The sequence below is a fragment of the Taeniopygia guttata genome, chromosome 3 (assembly GCF_048771995.1).
Source record: "Taeniopygia guttata chromosome 3, bTaeGut7.mat, whole genome shotgun sequence".
In the NCBI taxonomy this organism is placed as follows: domain Eukaryota; kingdom Metazoa; phylum Chordata; class Aves; order Passeriformes; family Estrildidae; genus Taeniopygia; species Taeniopygia guttata.
This window is the reverse complement of record NC_133027.1, coordinates 48957843-48963842: the sequence shown is the minus strand read 5'-3', so window position 1 is coordinate 48963842 and position 6000 is coordinate 48957843. Positions and strand designations below refer to the sequence as shown.

The 6000-nt window shown below is 51.3% G+C and overlaps 1 protein-coding gene across 3 annotated transcripts in view; it reads left to right on the top strand.

Moving 5' to 3' along the window:
- Nucleotides 1-1413: 1413 nt before the first annotated feature.
- Nucleotides 1414-6000, top strand: part of HS3ST5 (heparan sulfate-glucosamine 3-sulfotransferase 5) — a 192250-nt gene continuing 187663 nt past the window's right edge. The window contains exon 1 of one of the 3 annotated variants that reach the window (XM_030267769.4): nt 1414-1878. The gene's annotated coding sequence lies outside the window, so the exon portion shown is untranslated. Of the gene's footprint in view, nt 2976-3131; nt 3271-6000 lie in introns of those variants that run through there. The other 2 variants (XM_072926788.1, XM_012572697.5) reach the window with 2 other exon arrangements.

Below are 6000 nucleotides of genomic sequence, written 5' to 3'. Positions count from 1 at the left end.
CCCAGGTCCCCACACGATCAATCATCCATTTTGCATATACTATCTATCCTCCACTCCCAGAGACACAGGTTGATTTAGCAGTGACAAATTCAACCTCTCTGAATGTAGACTTTCCAAAATAAATATTTGGGCTGTTCAGCCTAATGTCCTACGCAAAAAAAGAGAAACACAGGAAATATTATACACTTTTTTTTTTTCACAGATGAATTTCTACTACCTAAATTGTTTGTGTGAAAAATAAGGTGTAAGGTATAACTTTCATATTCTTTCTGTATCAGTGATTCTATGACTTCTCCTCCAAGTGGTAGCACTTTTTTATAGCACTCAGCAGGATGTTGAGAGCTGTGTTTTTAGCTTTGCCTCTTTTTATTCTAATTTTTCGATGATTTTGAAATACATTATTTATATAATTGTTATTTATAGAGCATGTATACATGAACAAACATTTATGTATGAATATATAGCTTCACACAGAACGTTTTTGATTAAAGGGGATATATGTGTATATATATTTACAACACATGAAAGGGAGAAAAAGGCCTTATATAGCCTCTTTTCATGTTTTTATTTTGATTACATAGGGTTTTGCTTGGTTTCTCTCTGTAAAGAGAACTGGAACTAAAACTTTGAATTCTAGACAGTGTATAGTATTTAATTCAGTGGTGAAGGTAAAATTATCCAAAATCCTTCTTATAAAATAAGAAGTTTTAATATACCTCTGTCCACCTTTACACATATTGCTTTAAGCATAGTACGATGTTTTTGCCCATAAAATGGACACAAAGTAGCTAAAAACTCACAGTATTAATTCTTTCTCATATTTTTTATTGTTGATACTCTATTTTTAATTGCAGCATAGGAGAGGAGAGTTTACTATGAAAAGAAAATGGCTTGTCTTTAAAATGTAAGAATTTATTCGTGTGCTATTGTTGCCTGCCAACAATGAGCTAAAGAGGTTAATGGATCATCGGTCTGGCAAACAGCCACGCTGCCTCTGGCTCCATACATTTAACTGCATAATCTGGGTTAAGATTTGGTGCTATTTTTTAAATCAGGACACGAAGCGTTGATAAATAAAAAGTACGTTTTATCCAGTATTTTATATTTTATTATTTATTTTATTTTATTATTTATTTTATTTTATTTTATTTTATTTTAATTATTTTTTTTTTCTCCCGAAAACAGAGCCACTTATCACTGGTCTCGAATGGCACGGCAGGAGGAGCGAGGGGAAGCAGGCGGGGGCCTCCCTCGCTCCCCGCTGCGCTGTGCCCCAGGATAGGGAGCTGGCCCCGTTAGCAGCCACCGGGCACTCCCCTCGCATCCCTCCGGCCGGGCATCAGCGCCTGCTCCCCACTCTACCCGGGCTGCCAAACTCTCGAGGGCCCAAAACCCCAGAGGAGCACTCTTATGGCTCCTTTACACACAGGAAACTCCTTTTGAAGCTCCGAAACCACCACCTGCAGCCACCTCTCCATCAAAGGAGTGGGGTGTCCGGGCTGTGATTGATTTGGTTTTGCTTTGGTTTTTTTTTTTTTTTTTTTAGAGATCACAAAAAAAAGTATATAGCTCCCCCTCTCCCATCTTGCATGTTCCTTGGGCACGCGTTGGAGGAGCCAGGTAGCAGCGGCAGCGTTATAATGCAAATCACTAAGCGAGCAACTTTCAATGCTGTTGTGGCTATTTTTGATTTCTCTCCCAAGAACAAGCTTTTTTTAGTGTGCGTGTTGCTTTCCCCCCCACCCCCCTTTCATTCGATTCCCTTAATCATGCCCTCCCTCCCTTCTCTGCTTGCTCCCCCCTCCTCTCCCAAACATCCAGCAGTCATGATGCATCGTCCTCGGTCCTCTCCAGCGGGTCACTCCGCTCGGGCGGGAGGTGAGCAGCCGGGCGAGGGAGCGGCGTTTGCAGGGATGCGCTGGGGCAGCGCACCGCTGCCCGGCAGAGGCGGGCCCTCACCGCTGCTGTTTCATTCCTCTGCTGTCGCTTCTGGGCCCCGCCGGCAGCTCTTGGGGGCAGCCGACTTCCCCTCTGCGCCCCTCGCTTCTCCCCCTCCAGCTGCGTCCCGGCGGCAGCAGCCTCCCAGCGCCACCCCAATGCCTGCGGCAGCCCGGCCGCTTCCCGCGGAGCAGCCAGCGCCGGCGGAGGGCCCTGCCCGGCTCTTCGCTCGGCCGCAGGGCGAGCCGACAGCACCTGGCCGCGTTGCCCGCCTTAGCGGACTGGGAGAGAGAAAGGGAGGGAAGGAGAGGAAAAAGGGTGGGAAGGAAGGAGGGAGGGAAAGAGGGAGGCTCCTCTGTGCGCGGGGAGCGGCTCTGGCTCTCAGCTGGGCGCTACCGGCAGCGGCAGCTTCTGCCGTGCTGCACCGCGGGCGGTGACGGCTCCCGGCGCGGCAGGAGCGCGCCGCTGCCGCGGGACCGCAGCTCTAGGGCGGGGGGCTCAAACCTCGGCCGGGAAGTAGAGACAGAGTTTTCTTTTTTATTTTTTTTCCTACTGTTTGGGCTTTTTAATTACCTTTATTTTTTTAATCCCTCCCCCCGCTTCCCCCATTCACCCGGCGGTGCGTGTGGCAGCGGGGAGGATGCGCGCCTCCCCCAAGCCGTTCTCCGGCAGCTCCCGCCGCGGCTGCGGGGCGCTGGGGGCCGCGGGGCCGGGGGCGCGCTGGGCCGCACCTGGTGCCACCGCCATGCACGGGCTGCGCCCCCTGATCTCCCCCGCCGCTTCCCGCCGCCCTCCCGTGCCTGAGTCTCCCTTCGCTTGTGTCCAGCATCGCGCACACACGCACACGCCGTCACGCACGGAGGCACTCACTCACTGACTGCCGAGCTGCCCAGGCTGCCGAACAGCACAGCGCAGCGTCGCGCAGCCCGCCTGGAGCGCCCTCCCTCCCTCCTCCCTCCCTCCTTCAATCCCTCCCTCCCTCTCTCCTCCTCCTCCCTCGCTCCCGCCCGCCCGCCCGCCGCTCTGAAGGATGCCCGGTAAGTAGCGACGAGGACCGGCACCTCTGCCGGTGCGTGATGTGAGGGTTAGGGACTGCTGATACTGCTGCCGCCCGCCGGGGGGGGCGCAGGGCGGGGGGCGAGGGGAGGGGAGGTGTCAGCGATCCGAGGCAGGAGGCGGCGGGGCTCGCCGTGTGCTCCTCAGAAGGACTTTTAGCTGCGCGACCGGGGTTTGGATGTGGGCGCCGAGGGACGGGGTCTGTGCACCGCAGCGGGCACCGGCCGGGGCGGGGGCGCTTCGCCTGCGCTGCGGGTTGCTGCCTGCAGCACCGCGGTGAGTACGGGGCTCCGCGCCTCGCCGGGGTCCCTCGGGGGCGGGTAAGGTGTGGAGGGTGCCCTGCCGCTCTTGGGGCTCCCTCCTTGGCGGCTCTGCTCCGCGCCGTGCTGGGACCGGGGCACGGAGGGCACGGTGTCCCCCGTACACCCCGGGAACTCCGCTGCTCCTCGGCTTTGGCCGCATCTCTGGGGCTGCCAGCGCGGTCCGGTGTTTCGGACGCCGCGGTGCCACCGATCGGACTCGGAGCCGGAGCTCCGCCGGGCGCCTCACCGGCGCAGCGGAGCAGCCAGGTGCTGCCCGCTGGGGGAGCAGAGCGGAGCCCCGGCCGGTGCCCCGGCACCGCGGCGAGAGGGTGCCCGCGGCTCCCCTGCCCGCTCCCCGTCCTGCATGCTCTGTCCTCCCGCGCTGCAGAGGGCTCCGGTGCGAAGACGCTTGTCCCTCAGGGAAGCGTAATGTTTGTAAAATGTTTGCAGTCAATTAGCGGGTGTCTCAGCTCGGGTTTGTACACGGCTAACTCCGCTCGGGCAGGGGCTCAGCTTTGGCTACCAAATGCTAAGAACACCGCGCAAGGGGCTTTTTGTTCTCCTAGACTGCCTGGTGTGATTTGTGGGAACCACATATGAAAGCTCACAATTGCTGGCGATTTTTAAGTGGACTTTGGTAAATCATTGAAGTCTTTTTTCTTACTTCTACTGTGTGTACTTTGGCAATGATCTCTTCTCACTGTGTTTTTCATCCTGGGTATGATAACTCTGCCGTTGAAGTCAATGGCAAAACTCCCAATTGACTTCAGAGGAAGGCAATTATGGTCAATATGGAATGAAAAGGACTGGGCAGAAGATGGAGAGATGGCAAAGCAAAAGAGCTGTATAAAAGAAACTTCCTCATATAAGCTAGCTCACTAACCAAAGAATTTTAGCAGTGTCAGGATTGTCTTCTAGATTTTCATTGCTATTTTGCACTGAAGAATACTGGAATGATTTCTTGCTGTGTTGGAAATCAAGTGGGCTGAATCCTATTTTCTTACCCATAGACATTATAACACATTACTTAGTAATTGGTACTTTTTCCAGGATATATTTTTTCTCAAAAAAAAAAAAAGTTAGAAGCAGTTGGAGACAATTAGATGAGCTCTCATTGACTTCAGTGGCCTGTGGATTGGGCCCAGGAAGTCTCAGTAGAGAAGTAACAAGAGTTATAGTACAGTTTGTAAGGAAAGGTGTTGCATAAGCATTTAACTCATGAACACCCTCTCTCTAGAGAGGAGAAAAATCTAAATGTACATTAATTTTTTATCTTGTTTTATCCAACTCTTTCACAGCACAGATACAAATAAGAAAGAATGCTTCTGATTAATAATTAAAATGCCCATATTCATATGGATAACAAAGAAGATTTTATGAAAAAAAAATTCCATTAGCAAATGGAAGTTCTAGTTCACAGAACATCCTCTGTTCAGTGCAGTATTTAGATTGGGAGCAGTCAGATATATAATGGAGCACCAAATACAAATATTGATATTCAAATGGCAAAAGCTAGACTTATTCCTGCAGCCTGACTAACCACTCTCAACTGCTTGGAATGTCTTAAAAAGGAAAATGTGATTTAAATTTTTTTCCCAAATCTGAGTGTTGAAAGAACCCCCAAGCACCCCTACATGCTGAATTTGGTCAAAAACTTATCAAGTATCAGAAATATGCCCATGCTCATGAACAACGTGACTATTACATTGATAGGTGTGCTGGGGTGCCACTGGCTGGATGCCAGGAACTCACCAAAACCGTGTTATCACCGTCCTCCTCAGCAAAATAGGGAAGAGAAAATGTAACAAAAAGCTCATGGGTTGAGATAAGGACAGGGGAATTACTCAGCTGTTAGTGTCACATGCAAAACAGACACATCTTAGGGAAATTTGCTTAATTTATTACCAGAGTAGGAAAATTAATAAAAACTAAATCTTAAACATCCACCCTTCCCCTTCCCCTCTCAGCCTTCTTCCCCATCCATTCTTCTTCCCAGGCTTGACTTGACACCTTAATTATCTACCTCCTCCCTGCCCGTGGTTCTGGGGAATAGGGAATGAGGGTTGTGGTCAGTTCATCACATGTTGTCTCTGCGTCTCCTTCCTTCTCAGGAGGAGAACTCTTCACACTCTTTCCCTGCTTTGGTGTGATGCTCATCCCATGGGAGATGGTCCGCCATTAACATATCCAACAAGTCTCCCGTGGGCTGCAGCTCTTCGTGAGCTGCTCCAGCGTGGGGCCCTTCCACAAGGTGCACTCCTTCAGGTGCAGACTGTTGTGGTGTTGGTCCCACAAAGAGGGACATTACTCCAGTGTGGAGTGCTCCCTCCACAAGGCCATAGGTCCTGTCAGAAGCCTGCTCCAGCATGAGCTTCCCAAGGGGTTACAGCCTCCTCTGTGCATCAGCCTGCTCTGGCACAGGCTCCTCCAGGGGATGCAGGTGGATCTCTGCTCTACCAGGGACCTCCCTGCGCTGCAGGGGCACAGCTGCCTCCCCATGGTCTGCACCGGGGGCTGCAGGGGATTCTTTGCTGTGGCACCTGGAGCACCTCCTCCCAGTCTGTCTTCACTGACCTTGGTGTCTGCAGAACTATTGCTTTCACATGTTCTCAGTCCTCTCTGTGAATGCAGTTTCTATTGCTTACTCCTCTCTCTGGATGCAATTTCTGTTGCTCAGGGTATTTTTTCTCCCTTCTTAAATTTG